The following is a 21,168-nucleotide window of genomic DNA, read 5'->3' as shown; positions in this document are numbered from 1 at the left end:
TATGGTTGAGTTTTGAATTTGCTGTGCTGTGAACATTTTGTTTTTAGTTGCTGTTTGCAGTGCTTAATTTGCAGTGTTTGTTAAAAAGAAAGACACAACTCTTGTGGTGTAATAGTAACACAACAATCCTTTGGGTGGGAGATTCCAGGTGCAAGTCCTGGCAAGAGTGTGTAATGTGTTTGTCAGATCAGTATTTTATTTTATTTTTTTATTAGAAAAATTGTTTTTATTAGAAATTGTATAGTCAAAATTAAGTCAAACACTTTACTCAAATCCCTTGTGAGTGTTCATGAAGTTTTCTTTCTTTTTCTTTCTTCCCCCATTTCCCCCTCTCTTTTCCCTTTCTTTCCCCCTTGTAGCAGTCCCTTTTGCCCTGTTTTTGGCCGAGTGGTTAAGGCGATGGACTGCTAATCCATTGTGCTCTGCACGTGTGGGTTCGAATCCCATCCTCGTCGATCGGCTCCTTTAGCAGTAATCCTCGGTCCTGGGGACCCCACTCTGCACTTTTTGAGTGTCCTCCTTATCTGACACACTCAGTTCAGTTCACTGAGTGCTCTACTAATGAGCTGATGGTCTGAATCGGGAGTGTTAAATAAAAGGACCACAGAAAGTGACGAGGTGGTCGAGTGGTTAAGGCGATGGAAGGCTAATCCGTTGTGCTCGGCACACCTTGGTTTGTGTGGGTTTGAATCCCATCCTCTTCATTTGATGATTTAGCACCACTGAGAGCCCACCGGAACAGACAGGCCCAACCTGTTTACGATGGGTAGCGGTGAGCTGTGATTGTGCTGTAGTTTAATGATACCTGCAGCGAAGTCTTGAGAACATATTGACAAAACAACAAATCTTCTGGCTCCAGCACGGTATGATTTATGGAAAAAAAAAATTTGTTTCATCAGATATACACCAATTATGAACTATACAATTAACTACAAACAGAATCACATCTGATATTCAATCAATCACAACTACTCATAAGATTTTTAATCTGATATTTACATTTTTCAAAGACCACTCTGATCATACTCTCTTCTTCTACGCTGCATAAATGCCACACAGAACGTTCATCAATGGTGTGGAGCATATGAAATAAACCATTACTCCACACCCGAATCACGCTCAGAAAAGAGTATCAAAGCTCATCATCGTAGTTTGGGAGACAATACACTTTTGAAACACATTTCCTAGTTAGAAACTATAGAAATGATCCCTGAAAGTATAGTCTTGACCTCCATTTTGCAAAACCAGCTTAGGCAACTTCTGACACTTTGAGTCTCAGAGATGGTGACAACCTAACAACAGAGATGAGAAAAGTTACATCTGAAACATCATTAGAGTCCTAAAATTTTTTTTGTAATTTCAGTCGGATGCAGTTTTCATCGGCCCCCAAATTACACAGGCGAAACTGAGGCTCTCGCGTTGTGCGAGACTGTCAACCCGTCCCGTGGGTAGGGCTTAAAGCAGGCTTAGAGATTTCTTCTGTCAGTTTTGACCCAATCTATTTTTGGGAAGCGCAGTTTGACCCAGCAGTGCGGGCCAACAACATGTTCTGTTTTGCCGCGTGAAGGCGGTTCAATGCTTTGGACAGCGTATGGTTGAGTTGTGATTTTCCACCAATTTGGGGCACCTTTCTTATGGAAATCAAGGATGATTTCATGGGAAATGGAAAACTGGTGTAGCGTTTGGCTAATAAGCTAAAGCTACAAAGGATGTACCGGTGCCCCGTCGTCCAAGCAGAATCCACATTCGGCCGTAATCGGAGGTTACTACTAATGTTCGATTGTGTCTCACAGGGAGTTTGGCTCAGGGCCTCAGTGGAAAACAGGCCCTCGGTGACTGAAACAAAAGACGAAGAATGCATCCACATGCACATGAATCAGGAGTGTTAAATAATGACGAGATGACGAGGTGGTCCAGTGGTTAAGGCGGTGGAAGGCTAATACATTGTGCTCGACACGCATTGGAAGCTTTAGCGCCACTGAGAGCCCACCGGACCAGACAGGACCAACCTGTTTACGATGGGTAACGGTAAGCTGTAATTGCGCTGCAGTTTAACGATACCTGTCTTGAGAACATATTGACAAAACAACAAGCCTTCTGGTAAAAGACGGCTCATTCACTATTCCCTCTGTGCTCAAAACAGCCTGCTGAAAGCACGGCAGCAGCAGCTGAAAAGGTCCGCAGCATGGCCTGTCTCGGTCAGCAAGGGGACGGGGTGGCCGAGTGGTTAAAGCGATGGACTGCTAATCCATTGTGCTCTGTGCAATGGTTGGAATCCCATTCTTGTCGTTTGGTTCCTTTAGCACTGGACCTTAATCCAGGTCCTGGGGACCCCATGCTAAACTATTTGTGTGTCCTCCTTATCTAACACACTCAGTTCAGTTCACTGAGTGCTCTACTAATGAGCTGATGGTCTGAATCGGGAGTGTTAAATAAAAGGACCACGGAAAGTGACGAGGTGGTCGAGTGGTTAAGGCGATGCAAGGCTAATCCGTTGTGCTCGGCACACCTTGGTTTGTGTGGGTTTGAATCCCATCCTCTTCATTTGATGATTTAGCACCACTGAGAGCCCACTGGAACAGACAGGCCCAACCTGTTTACGATGGGTTGCGGTGAGCTGTAATTGTGCTGTAGTTTAACGATACCTGCAGCGAAGTCTTGAGAACATATTGACAAAACAATAAATCTTCTGGCTCCGGCACGCTATGATCTGTAGACACCTCTTTGACGAGAACCAACAACCAGCCACTCCAACAAAAGGAAACAAAACGAAGCAAAACTACCTTTTTCAAGAAGCGTCCAGAGAGACCGGCAAAAACTGTCGAAGCCGACTGTATTTCAAATCATCCCGATGGGATATCGAGGAAAGTTTTCAACCAGCAATGATCACACCTCAGATAAACCACACAAGCTACAACATTGCCTCTGCGATAGAATACCGGTGACGGTTGTGACCTTTTTGTGCACCTACGTGGATGTGAACCGACAAGGTGGTAGCAAGCTGGATGAGCCCCAGAGACAGATCATCAGTGAAGACCTCTTCACCTAGACGGCCATCGACGCAAGACTGTGAAAACCAGATCCTCTCCAATCTGACACTGTGGCAACATGGAACTTTTGCATCTACATTAATATTAGTCTGTTTCTTCTTATTCTGAGGTCACCGTAGCCGCCAGATCCATTCTGTATTCCGATCAGATGGTCACTGCAGTCCCCCGGATCCATTCCGTACCAAGAGCAGATGGTGGATCAGCACCTTCAGCCGAATGTCAGCGGATACCATGTCAACTAGATGAGCCCCAGAGACAGATCATCAGTAAAGAATGAATCCACATGCCACAGCAAACTCGAGCTGGTGAAAATGTTCATCAAACACCCGCCGCTGACTTCTTTTAAAACAAGCCAGCTTATTGAAGGTGCACAGGATAAACGCCCTGAGAAAGCTGTGCCTCGCAACCCTAAGAACGGCATAGGCGTTAGTGGACACCAGGGGCCTCATTTATAAAGACTTGCGTAAAAACCAGTGATGCGCGGGTCAATGTATAAACAACCCGAGCCCGACCGACGTTTTTAATAACCCGCCCGCAACTCGGACCGCAAAATAAAAAAAGAAAATATTGTACCCGACCCGCTTCCTGACCCGCATGTTTAATATTTACGACTGACAGCAGCGATTATATGCGGCTATATGCAGTGGAGATGCGTTCACTGTCAAACATCATTCGGCATTAAGTAATTTTGTCAAAAGAAATGTTCTTGATTACAAGAAAAATACAGATTGTTCTTGTTGTGATTTAGTTTGTCTTGCCTTTATAGATTTAAATAGATTCATTTTTGAAGTAGGCTTCACTAAATTATGTCAGTGATTCTCCGATGTTACAGTTTTTTACAATCGTTTTTGCACTAATAACAGAACCGTAATGTCTTTTTTCAAAACTCTAGACACATAATTCACAACCAATGATCAAAATGCACATTTTTCAAACCACTTAACACATTCTTCAAATGCTTGGATACAATACACATAAGCCAAAGATAATTTGTTCATTGAACTTAAATCACCTGTTCAAAATGACACAACTTAACATCAAAGTATTACTATTTCAAAATGCAACTCACACATTACATCTGAGATGAGTGTGCATTCATTTCATTACAAAGATTGAACTATCAGTTGATACATCTGCTTAAAATGAAAAGTAACTGTTGCATTACCCTTGAAGCATAGCTTTTATGGAAAATAGTGCATGTTTCAGGATAGATCATTTGACACCAGTTACCACAGAATATGACCCAGATGGACTACACTACACTCTCAGAAAAAAAGGTACAAAACTATACCTTTTAGGGTACAAGTAGCTGTCACAGGGGTGTTACCAAGGGTACAATTTTTTGGGTACATAATTGTACAATAAGGACCCATTGTGTACCTTTAAAGGTACCTTTATATGTTTTGTTGCCCAGGAACAAAATTGTACCTCTGCAGTACTTTTTTTTTTTTTTACCGTGTAAAAATCTTGTATCTTTATCAGATATGGTTTCTATGGCCCCATGTACCTCTTTTACAGAACACATTTTCATATTCAACATTACTGAATGCAAGATGTCATTTTTAGGGGTTCGAGTGCGTAGCACTGAATCCCTATTGTAATTGTTAGGATTTTTAGGGGTTCGAGTGCGTAGCACTGAATCCCTATTGTTTTTGTTAGGATTTTTAGGGGTTCGAGTGCGTAGCACTGAATCCCTATTGTTTTTGTTAGGATTTTTATTAGGGGTTCGAGTGCGTAGCACTGAATCCCTATTGTAATTGTTAAGGTTTTTATTAGGGGTTCGAGTGCGTAGCACTGAATCCCTATTGTTTTTGTTAGGATTTTTATTATTATTATTATTATTATTATTATTATTATTTTTCTGCCGTAAAACTGAACGGGCAGCCCAAACCGTAAGGCCTAGAGACTTGAAACTTGGTCAGATGATAGAGCAAAAATCGAGGAGAACCTCACAAAGAATCAGCCCAATCGGACCATAGGTGGCGCTATAGCGAACAGAAACGCGAAACCTATCATAACTCCTAAACCGTTTGTCCTAGACTCAAGTGTCTTATATCACTGTAATCCTTGGCTCAATCAAAACAAAATGGCTATCTCCGATTTCATTTCCGGTATGCAAATTTTTCCGCCATTTTGAAATTTGTCCAAAATCTACTTTTGCGAACTAGTCCTAGGTTTTTCGCCCGATCGGAACCAAACCAGTGCAGAAATATTCTCTGGACACTAAATATCAATAATTATCAAAAAAAAGTTGAAATTTTGACTCACGGTCGCAAAGGGCCACAAAAACGTTCGAAAGTGACGGGGCCACTTTTACTAAAATGGCTATAACTTTTGAATGGAATGAGATATCTTCACCAAACTCGACACACACGTGTTTAAGCTGAATCTTTGGTCAAATCAAAAAAATTGCGGAGCTTGTCCACTTGGTGGCGCTATAAGGCGGAGAAGACATATAAACAGCTATAAATACACAGCCGTTAGTCCGATCGACTTGAAAATTGGTATGCAGTGTCTTGGGCCAAAGGGCCACAAGTATCTACGAGGACATTGGCGTATCTCAAAAAACATGGCCGCCATTGGCAATTGAAGTTTGAGCACCTATTTGACAAGGTTAACGGAGGTCAATCAGAACGAAACTCGGTGAGCATGTTCGACTCACGGCTCTAAAGGTCTGCAAGAATTTTGAAAGAAATCGGCCACTAGTTGGCGCTAACGAGTTTTTTGCCTCTGTAATCGCGCGGCGTTTCACACATCCACACAATATTCATATCATTTGATAGATCTCCTCATGCCGAAAAAAATTGCTTCAAGAACCATTGCTGTCAATCAAATCGTTCATTAATTATTCAATAATATGTTAAAAACCTACTTTTGCGAACTAGTCCTAGGTTTTTCGCCCGATGAGGATCAAACTACTGCTGTAATATTCTCTGGACTCTCTAGATCTATAATTATCAAAAAAATGTGGAATTTTGTCCTTTGGTTGGCTAGAACCGGGTCATTTACAAAAGGGGCGTGGTCACATATACTCAAAAGTCTATAGAACCTAAACAAAAACTCAAAACTTTACAAAAATTGGTGAAAATATGTACCACATGTGTCTTATCAAGCATGCATAGTTTCATGACGATCGGACCATAGGTGGCGCTATAACAGTTAAAAAGGTATCAAAAACATGATATTTCTATTGTATAAAGAACTTAAAACCCAATTAAAGACAATAACTTCACATATACACTATATCTTCATATCATATGATAGATCTCCTCATTCTGAACAACTTTGCCTCTAGGGCCAATGTTGTAAATCAAACTGTTATTTTAATACGTGAGATAATTTAAAAAACATACTTTGGTGAACTCTTCCTGGGTTTTGAGCCCATACTCAATAAAATCAGTGCAGTACAATTCTCCAGACTCTCTTGGTCAGTAATTATCAAAAAAAAGTTTCACATTTGCATTTGGACAGCTATAACAGGGCCTTTTCATAATATGGTTTTCATCAAGTGTACCTAAAAGTCTACAAATACTAAAATAAAACAAAAATTCACAAACTTAAGTAAAATCATGCATCATATGATTCAAAACAAGCACATGTTTATGGCAAAAAAGGCAATTTAATAGTTATAAAGCTTACAAACAGTGCACCTCTATTTCAACAAAATTACAACTATAGCCACTAGATGGCAGTAGAATACCACTAATGGGCTTACACATATTACAGAACAGTGCTTTGTATGCTTTAATGGCTGTATATACTTTTCAATTCATATGTAAATGATACTAAATCACTGTTATACCTTTTCAAATCACATTTAGCCAAAGTTTAAAGCTTAATTTATACAGATATATCATATTTGACAATTACACATGATTATGATTACAGTGAAACATGACAATGATATATAAAATCTTAAAAACAGAAGTTTTAAGCATTTTGACACTTATCATTTATTGTACGAATCTCTTATGTGCAACAAAATATGTGTGCATCTGTCTGTGTGTGTAATCATGCTTAATGAACACAATAGTTTAACCATTTCATTTCTGTGTATGTTTCTGTTTGTGAGTGTATTCTTTGTAATGTGTATGTTCTGGTGTCAGCCATATATTTCGTGTTGGCCAACACCCTAACGGTATAGAAGCCGTAAAGGCCTTAAATACTCGAACCCCGTTAATTGCTGCTTGCAGCTATATTTATTATTATTATTATTTTTCTGCCGTAAAACTGAACGTGCAGCCCAAACCGTAAGTGCTAGAGACTTGAAACTTGGTCAGATGATAGAGCAAAAATCGAGGAGAACCTCACAAAGAATCAGCCCAATCGGACCATAGGTGGCGCTACAGCGACCAAAAACGCGAAAGTGACCATAACTCCCAAACCGTGTGTCGTAGACTCAAAAATTTTACATTTTTGGAATCCCTGGGTCTAGACAATTGTCAAATACTCATCTGTGATTTGGGGTCCCGGAGGCCCCGTTTTCCCATAAACTTGAGTTATGTCCAAAACCTACTTTTGCGAACTAGTCCTAGGTTTTTCGCCCAATCTGAACCAAACCTGTGCAGGAATATTCTCTGGACACTGAATATCAATAATTATCAAAAAAAAGTTGAATTTTTCACTCACGGTCGCAAAGGGCCACCAAAACGTTCGAAAGTGAGGGGCCACTTTTACTAAAATGGCTATAACTTTTGAAAGGAATGAGATATCTTCACCAAACTCGGTACACATGTGTATAAGCTTAATCTTTGGTCAAATAAAAAAAAATGCGGAGCTTGAACACTTGGTGGCGCTATAAATCGGAAAAAACATATTATTGACTATAAATACACAGCCGTTAGTCCGATCGACTTGAAAATTGGTATGCAGTGACTTGGACCAAAGGGGCACAAGTGTCTATGAGGACATTGGCGTATCTCAAAAAACATGACCGCCATTGGCCAATGAAGTTTGAGCACCTATTTGACAAGGTTAACGGAGGTCAATCGGAACCAAACTCGGTGGGCATGTTCGACTCACGGCCCTAAAGGTCTGTAAGAATTTTGAAAGAAATCGGCCACTAGTTGGCGCTAACGAAATTTTTTGGCTCTGTTATCGCGTGACGTTTCACACATCCACACATTATTCATATCATTTGATAGCTCTCCTCATGCCAAGAAAATTTGCCTCAAGAACCATTGCTGTCAATCAAACTGTTCATTAGTTATTTACAAATATGTTAAAAACCTACTTTTGCGAACTAGTCCTAGGTTTTTTGCCCGATCTCGATCAAACCACTGCAGTAATATTCTCTGGACTCTCTAGATCAATAATTATCAAAAAAATGTGGAATTTTGTCCTTTGGTGGGCTATAACAGGGTCATTTACAAACGGGGCGTGGCCACATACACTCAAAAGGCTATAGAACCTAAACAAAAACTCAAAACTTTACAAAAATTGGTGACAACATGTACCCCATGACTCTTAATGAGCATGCAAAGTTTCATGAATATTAGACAATAGGTGGCGCTATAACAGTTAAAAAGGTGTCAAAAACATGATATTTCTATTGTATAAAGAACTAAAAACCCAATGAAACGTCCAAATATTCACATATACACTATATCTTCATATCATATGATACATCTCCACATTCTGAACAACTTTGCCTCTAGGACCACTGTTGTCAATCAAACTGTTCTTTTAATACGTGAGATAATTTAAAAAACATACTTTGGTGAACTCGTCCTGGGTTTTGAACCCATAGTCAATACAATCACTGCAGTACAATTCTCCAGACTCTCTTGGTCAGTAATTATCAAAAAAAAGTTGAACATTTGCATTTGGACAGCTATAACAGGGCATTTTCATAATATGGTTTTCATCTAGTGCACCTAAAAGTCTACAAATACTAAAAGAAAAAAAAATTCACAAACTTAAGTAAAATCATGCATCATATGATTCAAAACAAGCATATGTTTATGGACATTGGGCAAAAAAGGCAATGTAATTGTTATAAAGCTTAAAAACAATGCATCTCATTTCAAACTGCATGAAATTACAACTATAGCCACTAGATGGCAGTAGAATACCACTAATGGGCTTACACATGTTAATAGAACAGTGCTTTGTATGGTTTAATGGCTGTATATAGTTTTGAATTTATATGTAAATGATACTAAATCACTGTTATACCTTTTCAAATCACATTTAGCCAAAGTTTAAAACTTAATTTATATTATATCATATTTGTCAATTACACATGATTGTGATTACAGTCAAACATGACAATGATATATCAAATCTTAAAAACACAAGTTTTAAGCATTTTGTCACTTATCATTTATTGTACAAATCTCTTATGTGCAACAAAATATGTGTGCATCTGTCTGTGTGTGTAATCGTGCTTAATGAACACAATAGTTTAACCATTTCATTTCTGTGTATGTTTCTGTTTGTGAGTGTATTCTTCGTAATGGATATGTTCTGGTGTCAGCCATATATTTCTTGTTGGCCAACACCTTAACGGTATAGAAGCCGTAAAGGCCTTAAATACTCGAACCCCGCTCAATGCTGCTTGCAGCTTTAATTAGGGGTTCGAGTGCGTAGCACTGAATCCCTATTGTAATTGTTAAGGTTTTTATTATTATTATTATTATTTTTCTGCCGTAAAACTGAACGTGCAGCCCAAACCGTAAGTGCTAGAGACTTGAAACTTGGTCAAATGATAGAGCAAAAATCGAGGAGAACCTCACAAAGAATCAGCCCAATCGGACCATAGGTGGCGCTATAGCGACCAAAAACGCGAAAGTCATCATAACTCCCAAACCGTGTGTCGTAGACTCAAAAAAATTACATTTTTGGAATCCCTGGGTCTAGACAATTGTCAAATACTCATCTGTGATTTGGGGTCCCGGAGGCCCCGTTTTCCCATAAACTTGAGTTATGTCCAAAACCTACTTTTGCGAACTAGTCCTAGGTTTTTCGCCCGATCGGAACCAAACCAGTGCAGGAATATTCTCTGGACACTGAATATCAATAATTATCAAAAAAAAGTTGAATTTTTCACTCACGGTCGCAAAGGGCCACCAAAACGTTCGAAAGTGAGGGGCCACTTTTACTAAAATGGCTATAACTTTTGATAGGAATGAGATATCTTCACCAAACTCGGAACACATGTGTAGAAGCTCGATCCTTGGTCAAATAAAAAAAATTGCTGAGCTTGACCCCTTGGTGGCGCTATAAATCGGAAAAAACATGTTATTGACTATAAATACACAGCCGTTAGTCCGATCGACTTGAAAATTGGTATGCAGTGACTTGGACCAAAGGGGCACAAGTGTCTATGAGGACATTGGCGTATCTCAAAAAACATGGCCGCCATTGGTCAATGAAGTTTGAGCACCTATTTGACAAGGTTAACGGAGGTCAATCAGAACGAAACTCGGTGGGCATGTTCGACTCACGGCCATAAAGGTCTGTAAGAATTTTGAAAGAAATCGGCCACTAGTTGGCGCTAACGAGTTTTTTTGGCTCTGGAATCGCGCGGCGTTTCACACATCCACACAATATGCATATCATTTGATAGATCTCCTCGTGCCGAGAAAAATTGCTTCAAGAACCATTGCTGTCAATCAAATCGTTCATTAATTATTCACAAATATGTTAAAAACCTACTTTTGCGAACTAGTCCTAGGTTTTTTGCCCGATCTGGATCAAACCACTGCAGAAATATTCTCTGGACTCTCTAGATCAATAATTATCAAAAAAATGTTGAATTTTGTCCTTTTTTGGGCTAAAACAGGGTCATTTACAAAATGGGTGTGGCCACATATACTCAAAAGCCTATAAAACCTAAACAAAAACTCAAAACTTTACAAAAATCGGTGACAACATGTAACAGATGACCCTTAACAAGCATGCAAAGTTTCATGACGATCGCACCATAGGTGGCGCTATAACAGTTAAAAAGGTGTCAAAACATGATATTTCTATTGTATATAGAACTAAAAACCCAATTAAACGTCAATATCTTCACATATACACAATATCTTCATATCATATGATAGATCTCCTCATTCTGAACAACTTTGCCTCTAGGACCAATGTTGTCAATCAAACTGTTCTTTTAATACATGAGATAATTTTAAAAATATACTTTGGTGAACTCGTCCTGGTTTTTCAACCCATACTCAATAAAATCAGTGCAGTACAATTCTCCAGACTCTCTTAGTCAATAATCATCAAAAAAATGTTGAAGATTTGCATTTGGACAGCTATAACAGAGCCATTTCATAATATGCTTTTTATCTAGTGTACCTAAAAGTCTACAAATACTAAAAGAAAACAAAAATTCACAAACTTAAGTAAAAATCATGCATCATATGATTCAAATAAGCACATGTTTATGGCAAAAAGGGCAATTTAATACTTATAAAGCTTACAAAAAATGCACCTCTATTTCAACAAAATTACAACTATAGCCACTAGATGGCAGTAGAATACCACTAATGGGCTTACACATTTTAATAGAACAGTGCTTTGTATGGTTTAATGGCTTTATGTAGTTTTGAATTGATATGTAAGTGATACTAAATCACTGTTATAGCTTTTCAAATCACATTTAGCCAAATTTAAAACTTAATTTATACAGATATATCATATTTGACAATTACACATGATTATGATTACAGTGAAACATGACAATGATATATCAAATCTTAAAAACACAAGTCTTAAGTATTTTGTCACTAATCATTTATTATACAAATCTCTTATGTGCAACAAAATATGTGTGCATCTGTCCGTGTCTGTAATCATGCTTAATGAACACAATAGTTTAACCATTTCATTTCTGTGTATGTTTTTGTTTGTGAGTGTATTCTTCGTAATGGATATGTTCTGGTGTCAACCATATATTTCATGTTGGCCAACACCTTAACGGTATAGAAGCCATAAAGGCCTTAAATACTCGAACCCCGCTCAATGCTGCTTGCAGCTTTAATTATTATTATTATTATTATTATTCCGCCTTAAAACTGAACGTGCAGCCCAAACCGTAAGGCCTAGAGACTTGAAACTTGGTCAGAAGCAAGAGCATGGAGCGCGGAGAACCTATCAAAGTATCAGCCCAATCGGACCATAGGTGGCGCTACAGCGCAAAAAACTAAAATTTTTGACATTTTGGCCATAATCTCGTAAACCGCTTGTCGTAGACTCAAAAACTTTACATCGCTGCGATCCTTGGGTCAGGCCGAAGAAAAGTGTATTACAAAATTTTTGAGCTGCGACGCACGATTGACCCCGAAAAATGGGCGTGAATCCGAAACCTACTTTTGCGAACTAGTCCTAGGTTTTTCACCCGATCGGAACCAAACCAGTGCAGGAATATTCTCTGGACACTGAATATCAATAATTATCGAAAAAAAGTTGAACTTTTGACTCATGGTCATAAAGGGTCACCAAAACGTTCGAAAGTTAGGGGTCAATTTTACTAAATTGGCTATAACTTTTGAACGAAATGAGATAACTTCACCAAACTCGGGACACATGTGTATAAGCTCGATCCTTGGTTAAAATAAAAAAAAAAGCGGAGCTTGAACACTTGGTGGCGCTATAAAACGGAAAAAACATATTATTGACTATAAATACACAGCCGTTAGTCCGATCGACTTGAAAATTGGTATGCAGTGACTTGGACCAAAGGGGCATAGGTGTCTATGAGGACATTGGCGTATCTCAAAAAACATGGCCACCATTGGCCAATGAAGTTTGAGCACCTATTTGACAAGGTTAACGGAGGTCGATCGGAACCAAACTCGGTGGGCATGTTTGACTCATGGCCCTAAAGGTCTGTAAGAATTTTGAAAGAAATCGGCCACTAGTTGGCGCTAACGAATTTTTTGGCTCTGTAATCGCGCGGCGTTTCACTCATTCACACAAGATACATATCGTTTGATAGATCTCCTCATGCCGAGAAACTTTGCCTCAAGAACCATTGCTGTCAATCAAATCGTTCATTAATTATTCACAAATATGTTAAAAACCTACTTTTGCGAACTAGTCCTAGGTTTTTCGCCCGATCTCGATTAAACCACTGCAGTAATATTCTCTGGACTCTCTTCATCAATAATTATCGAAAAAATGTTGAATTTTGTCCTTTGGTTGGCTATAATGGGCTAATTTAGAAAAGAGGGTGTGACCACACATACTCAAAAGCCTATAAAAACTAAACAAAAACTCAAAACTTTACAAAAATTGGTGATAATGTGTACCAGATGACCCTTAACAAGCATGTAAAGTTTCATGAAGATCGGACCATAGGTGGCGCTATAACAGTTAAAAAGGTGTCCAAAATATGAAAATTCTATATTAAATGACCTCAAATTGCTACAATAAAAAAATGCTCATATATTCACTCAAACACTACATCTTCATATGATATGTCATTCTTTTGATGTTGGTCTGCACCCTAACAGCGTAAAAGTCGAAAAAGGCCTTAAATACTCGAACCCCGCTCAATGCTGCTTGCAGCTTTAATTAGGGGTTCGAGTGCGTAGCACTGAAACCCTATTGTAATTGTTAGGATTTTTATTATTATTATTTTTCCGCCGTAAAACTGAATGTGCAGCCCAAACCGTAAGGCCTAGAGACTTGAAACTTGGTCAAAAGATAGAGCAAAAATCGAGGAGAACCTATCAAAGTATCAGCCCAATCGGACCATAGGTGGCGCTACAGCGCAAAAAACTAAAATTTTTGACATTATGGCCATAATCTCGTAAACCGCTTGTCGTAGACTCAAAAACTTTACATCGCTGCGATCCTTGGGTCAGGCCGAACAAAAGTGTATTACGGAATTTTTGAGCTGCGGCGCACGGTTGACCCCGAAAAATGGACGTGAAGCCGAAACCTACTTTTGCGAACTAGTCCTAGGTTTTTCACCCGATTGGAACCAAACCAGTGCAGGAATATTCTCTGGACACTGAATATCAATAATTATCAAAAAAAAGTTGAATTTTTGACTCATGGTCATAAAGGGTCACCAAAACGTTCGAAAGTTAGGGGTCAATTTTACTAAAATGGCTATAACTTTTGAACGAAATGAGATATCTTCACCAAACTCGGTACACATGTGTATAAGCTCGATCCTTGGTTAAAATCAAAAAAATTGCGGAGCTTGAACACTTGGTGGCGCTATAAAACGGAAAAAACATATTATTGACTATAAATACGCAGCCGTTAGTCCGATCGACTTGAAAATTGGTATGCAGTGACTTGGACCAAAGGGGCATAGGTGTCTATGAGGACATTGGCGTATCTCAAAAAACATGGCCGCCATTGGCCAATGAAGTTTGAGCACCTATTTGACAAGGTTAACGGAAGTCGATCGGAATGAAACTCGGTGGGCATGTTTGACTCACGGCCCTAAAGGTCTGTAAGAATTTTGAAAGAAATCGGCCACTAGTTGGCGCTAACGAGATTTTTTGGCTCTGTAATCGCTCGGCGTTTCACACATCCACACAATATGCATATCATTTGATAGATCCCCTCATGCAGAGAAACTTTGACTCAAGAACCATTGCTGTCAATCAAATGCTTCATTAATTATTCACAAATATGTTAAAAACCTACTTTTGCGAACTAGTCCTAGGTTTTTCGCCAGATCTGGATCAAACCAATGCAGTAATATTCTCTGGACTCTCTAGACCAATAATTATCAAAAAAATGTTGAATTTTGTCTTTTGGTTGGCTATAATGGGCTCATTTAATAAAGGGGGTGTCAATATATATTCAAAAGCATATTAAAACCTAAACAAAAACTCAAAACCTTACAAAAATGGGTGACAACATGTAGCAGATGACCCTTAACAAGCATGCAAAGTTTCATGAAGATCGGACCATAGGTGGCGCTATAATAGTTAAAAAGGTGTCAAAAACATGATATTTCCATTGTACATAGAACTAAAAACCCAATTAAACGTCAATATCTTCACATATACAGTATATCTTCATATCATATGATAGATCTCCTCATTCTGAACAACTTTGCCTCTAGGACCAATGTTGTCAGTCAAACTGTTCTTTTAATACGTGATATAATTTAAAAAACATACTTTGGTGAACTCGTCCTGGGTTTTCAACCCATACTCAAAATAATCAGTGCAGTACATTTCTCTAGACTCTCTTGGTCAGTAATTATCAAAAAAATGTTGAACATTTGCATTTGGACAGCTATAACAGGGCCATTTCATAATATGCTTTTTCTATAGTGTACATTAAAAGTCTACAAATACTAAAATAAAACAAAAATTCACAAACCTAAGTAAAATTATGAATCATATGATTCAAAACAAGCATATGTTTATGGACACCGAGCAAAAAAAAGCAATTTAATAGTTATAAAGCTTAAAACAATGCACCTCTATTTCAATAAAATTACAACTATAGCCACTAGATGGCAGTAGAATACCACTAATGGGCTTACACATACAGATTTACCAGAACAGTGCTTTGTATGGTTTAATGGCTTTATATAGTTGTGAATTTATATGTAAATGATACTAAATCACTGATATTACTTTTCAAATCACATTTAGCCAAAGTTTAAAACTTAATTTATACAGATATATCATATTTGACAATTACACATGATTATGATTACAGTGAAACATGACAATGATATATAAAATCTTAAAAACGCAAGTTTTAAGCATTTTGTTACTTATTTATTATACAAATCTCTTATGTGCAACAAAATATGTGTGCATCTGTCTGTGTGTGATCATGCTTAATGAACATAACAGTTTAACCATTTCATTTCTGTGTATGTTTCTGTTTGTGAGTGTACTCTTCATCATGGATATGTTCTGGTGTCAGCCATGTATTTCATGTTGGCCTACACCCTAACAGTATAGAAGCCGTAAAGGCCTTAAATACTCGAACCCCGTTAATTGCTGCTTGCAGCTATATTGTTTATTTGTAATCGCTATATTAATCTTTTTTTTTTTCCTAAAACTGAACGGGCAGCCCAAACCGTAAGGCCTAGAGACTTGAAACTTGGCCAGAAGGTAGAGCTCCCTGTGGGGACCTCCTGAAAAAAGAATGAGCCTAATCGGACCATAGGTGGCGCTACAGCGCAAAAAAACAAATTTTTTGACATTTTGGCTATAATCTCGTAAACCGTTTGTCGTAGACTCAAAAACTTTACATCATTGCGTTCCTTGGGTCAGGCCGAACAAAAGTGTATTGCGAAATTTTTGAGCTGCGACGTACGGTTGACCCCGAAAACTGGACGTATGTCCGAAACCTACTTTTGCGAACTAGTCCTAGGTTTTTTGCCCGATCGGAACCAAACCAGTGCAGGAATATTCTCTGAACACTGAATATCAATAATTATCAAAAAAAAAGTTGAATTTTTGACTCACGGCCGCAAAGGGCCACCAAAATGTTCAATACTGACGGGGCCACTTTTACTAAAATGGCTATAACTTTTGAATGGAATGAGATATCTTCACCAAACTCGGTACAGATGTGTATAAGCTCAATCCTTGGTCAAATCAAAAATATTGTGGAGCTTCATCACTTGGTGGCGCTATAAGACGGAAAAAATATATAAACGGCTATAAATATACAACAGTTTGTCCGACCGACTTGAAAATTGGTATGCAGTGTCTTGGACCAAAGGGGCACAAGGGTCTATGAGGACATTGGCGTATCTCAAAAAACATGGCTGCCATTAGCCAATGAATTTTGAGAACCTATTTGACACGGTTAACGAAGGTCAATCAGAACGAAACTCGGTGGGCATGTTCGACTCATGGCCCTAAACGTCTGTAAGAATTTTGAAAGAAATCGGCCACTAGTTGGCACTAACGAGTTTTTTTGGCTCTGTAATTGCGTGGCGTTTCACACATCCACACAATATTCATATCATTTAATAGATCTCCTCATGCCAAGAAAATTTGTCTCAAGAACCATTGCTGTCAATCAAATCGTTCATTCGTTATTCACAAATATGTTACAAACCTACTTTTGCGAACTAGTCCTAGGTTTTTTGCCCGATCTAGATCAAACCACTGGAGTAATATTCTCTGGACTCTCTAGATGAATAATTATCAAAAAAATGTTGAATTTTGTCCTTTGGTTGGCTATAACAGGGTCATTTATGAAACGGGCGTGGCCAAATATACTCAAAAGCCTATAGAACCTAAACAAAAACTCAACACTTTACAAAAATTGGTGACAACATGTACCCAATGACTCTTAACAAGCATGTAAAATTTCATGAAGATCGGACCATAGGTGGTGCTATAACAGTTAAAAAGGTGTCAAAAACATGATATTTCTATTGTAAATGAACTGAAATCACAATAAAACTTCTATATACTCACATATACACTATATCTGCATATCATATGACAGATTTCCTTATTCTAAAAAACTTTGTCTCTAGGATCACTGCTGTCAAAATTTACCATTTTGTTCATACAGACATATTTGTTTTTAGAGTTAAGCCAGATTTTGGTTACAGTGAGACCTGAAAATGGGATATAAACTCTTAAAAGGACCTGTTATATTATTAAAGAAATCTCTTACGTTCAACAAAATGTGTGTGCATCTGTCTGTGTGTGTAATCATGCTTAATGAACATAATAGTTTAACCATTTCATTTCTGTGTATGTTTCTGTTTGTCAGAGTATTCTCCATCGTGGATGTGTTCTGGTGTCAGCCATATATTTCATGTTGGCCAACAACCTAACGGTATAGAAGCCGTAAAGGCCTCAAACACTCGAACCCCGCTAAATGCTGCTTGCAGCTTTAATTATTATTATTATTATTTTTTTTCTGCCGTAAAACTGAACGTGCAGCCCAAACCGTAAGGCCTAGAGACTTGAAACTTGGTCAGAAGATAGAGCAAAAATCGAGGAGAACCTATCAAAGTATCAGCCCAATCGGACCATAGGTGGCGCTACAGCGCAAAAAACTAAAATTTTTGACATTTTGGCCATAATCTCGTAAACCGCTTGTCGTAGACTCAAAAACTTTACATTGCTGCGATCCTTGGGTCAGGCCGAACAAAAGTGTATTACAAAATTTTTGAGCTGCGACGCACGGTTGACCCCGAAAACTGGACGTATGTCCGAAACCTACTTTTGCGAACTAGTCCTAGGATTTTCAACCGATCGGAACCAAACCAGTGCAGAAAAATTCTCTGGACACTGAATATCAATAATTATCAAAAAAAAGTTGAATTTTTCATTCACGGTCGTAAAGGACCACCAAAACGTTCGAAAGTGAGGGGTCAATTTTACTAAAATGGCTATAACTTTTGAACGGAATGAGATATCTTCACCAAACTCGGTACACATGTGTATAAGCTCGATCCTTGGTCAAATCAAAAGAAATTGCTGAGTTTGACCACTTGGTGGCGCTATAAAACGGAAAAAACATTTTTGGCTATAAATACACAGCCATTAGTCCGATCGACTTGAAAATTGGTATGCAGTGACTTGGACCAAAGGGGCACAAGTGTCTATGAGGACATTGGCGTATCTAAAAAAACATGGCCGCCATTGGCCAATGAAGTTTGAGGACCTATTTGACAAGGTTAACGGAGGTCGATCGGAATGAAACTCGGTGGGCATGTTCAACTCATGACCCTAAAGGTCTGTAAGAATTTTGAAATAAATCGGCCACTAGTTGGCGCTAACGAGATTTTTTGGCTCTGTAATCGCGTGGTGTTTCACACATCCACACAATATGCATATCATTTGATAGATCTCCTCATGCCGAGAAACTTTGCCTCAAGAACCATTGCTGTCAATCAAATCCTTCATTAATTATTCACAAATATGTTAAAAACCTACTTTTGCGAACTAGTCCTAGGTTTTTTGCCCGATCTGGATCAAACCACTGCAGTAATATTCTCTGGACTCTCTAGATCAATAATTATCAAAAAAATGTTGAATTTTGTCCTTTGGTTGGCTATAATGGGCTAATTTAGAAAAGGGGGTGTGACCACACATACTCAAAAGCCTATAAAAACTAAACAAAAAACCTCAAAACTTCCCAAAAATGGGTGACAACATGTAGCAGATGAACTTTAAAAAGCATGCAAAGTTTCATGACGATTGGAAAATAGGTGGCGCTGTTACAGTTAAAAAGGTGTCAGAAACATGATATTTCTATTGTATATAGAACTAAAAACTCAATTAAACGTCAATATCTTCACATATTCACTATATCTTCACATCACATGATAGATCTACTCATTATGAACAACTTTGCCACTAGGACCACTGTTGTAAATCAAACTGTTCTTTTAATACGTGAGATCATTTAAAAAACATCCTTTGGTGAAATCGTCCTGGGTTTTCAACCCATACTCAATAAAATCAGTGCAGTACAATTCTCCAGACTCTCTTGGTCAGTAATTATCAAAAATAAAAATTGAACATTTGCATTTGGACAGCTATAACAGGGCCTTTTCATAATACGTTTTCATCTAGTGTACCTAAAAGTCTACAAATACTAAAAGAAAACAAAAATTCACAAACTTAAGTAAAATCATGCATAATATGATTCAAAACAAGCATATGTTTATGGACACTGGGCAAAAAAGGCAATTTAATAGTTATAAAGTTTACAAACAGTGCACATCTATTTCAACAAAAGTACAACTATAGCCACTAGATGGCAGTAGAATACCACTAATGGGCTTACACATACAGATTTACCAGAACAGTGCTTTGTATGGTTTAATGGCTTTATATACTTTTCAATTCATATGTAAATGATACTAAATCAATGTTATACCTTTTCAAATCACATTTAGCCAAAGTTTAAAGCTTAATTTATACAGATATATCATATTTGACAATTTCACATGATTATGATTACAGTGAAACATGACAATGATATATCAAATCTTAAAAACACAAGTCTTAAGCATTTTGTCACTTATCATTTATTATACAAATCTCTTATGTGCAACAAAATATGTGTGCATCTGTCTGTGTCTGTAATCATGCTTGAGGAACACAATAGTTTAACCATTTCATTTCTGTGTATGTTTCTGTTTGTGAGTGTTTTCTTCATAATGGATATGTTCTGGTGTCAGCCATATATTTCGTGTTGGTCAACACCCTAACAGTATAGAAGCCACATATATTCAAAAGTCTATAGAACCTAAACAAAAACTCAAAACTTTACAAAAATTGGTGAACAGATCTACCAGGTGACTCTTAATAAGCATGCAAAGTTTTATGAAGATTAGACCATGGCGCTATAACAGTTAAAAAGGTTTCAAAAACACTTTTTGTTTTTCTATTGTAAAAGAATTGAAAACTCAATAAAACGTTCATATGTTCACATATACAGTATTTTCATCACATATGATAGATCTCCTCATTATGAACAACTTTGCCTCTAGGATCACTGTTGTCAATAAAATTCTTCTTTAAATGTGTGATATTATTTAAAAAAACATGATCTACTTTACCCAAAATTCATAAATCCAAAAAGAAAGCAAAAATGTACAAACCTAAGTAAATTAATAATCATATGAATCTAAACAAACACATATTTTAGTGAGATTGGTTAAAAAAAAAAGGCAATGAAGTAGTTATAAAGCTTAAAAACAATGCATGACTATTTGAAATGTGAAATTGCAACTATAGCAACTAGATGGCAGTAGAAGACTTCTAGTGCGTTTGTTAATTTTAGTAGAACAGTGTTTTTTTTTATTATTATTACTTTTTATGGTTGTGAAAGCATATGTAGATGATACTAAATCATTGTTATAACATTTCAAATAACATTTAGTCAAAATTTAACACTTCAGTTATAAAGATATATCATATTTGACAAGTATACAATATTATGAGTACAGTGAAACATTTTATAGACAATCTTAAAAACATTTGCAGTTACAATTTTGTCATCTATCATTTATTAAAGAAATCTCTTATGTGCAACAAAATGTCTTTGTGTGTGTGTGTGTGTGTGTGTGTGTGTGTGTGTGTGTGTGTGTGTGTGTGTGTGTGTGTGTGTGTGTGTGTGTATAATAATGCTTAATGAACATTCGTTTTTGTTTTTGTGAGTGTATTATCCATCATTTATGTGTTTTAGTATTATT

General features: G+C 37.5%; 2 non-coding genes across 2 annotated transcripts; both read right to left on the bottom strand.

Moving 5' to 3' along the window:
- Positions 1-1,010: 1,010 nt before the first annotated feature.
- On the bottom strand, positions 1,011-1,226 carry LOC141347568 (small nucleolar RNA U3). Its single transcript, XR_012357381.1, has one exon. It is a non-coding gene; the product is annotated as a small nucleolar RNA U3 (small nucleolar RNA).
- A 1,571-nt stretch (positions 1,227-2,797) lies between these two features.
- On the bottom strand, positions 2,798-2,937 carry LOC141285746 (U4 spliceosomal RNA). The gene has a single exon (XR_012338875.1). It is a non-coding gene; the product is annotated as a U4 spliceosomal RNA (small nuclear RNA).
- Between the last annotated feature and the right edge of the window lie 18,231 nt (positions 2,938-21,168).

Source organism: Garra rufa, chromosome 1, assembly GCF_049309525.1.
Source record: "Garra rufa chromosome 1, GarRuf1.0, whole genome shotgun sequence".
NCBI classification, from domain to species: domain Eukaryota; kingdom Metazoa; phylum Chordata; class Actinopteri; order Cypriniformes; family Cyprinidae; genus Garra; species Garra rufa.
Note: the sequence above shows the minus strand (reverse complement) of the source record. Positions and strands in the feature narration are given on the sequence as shown.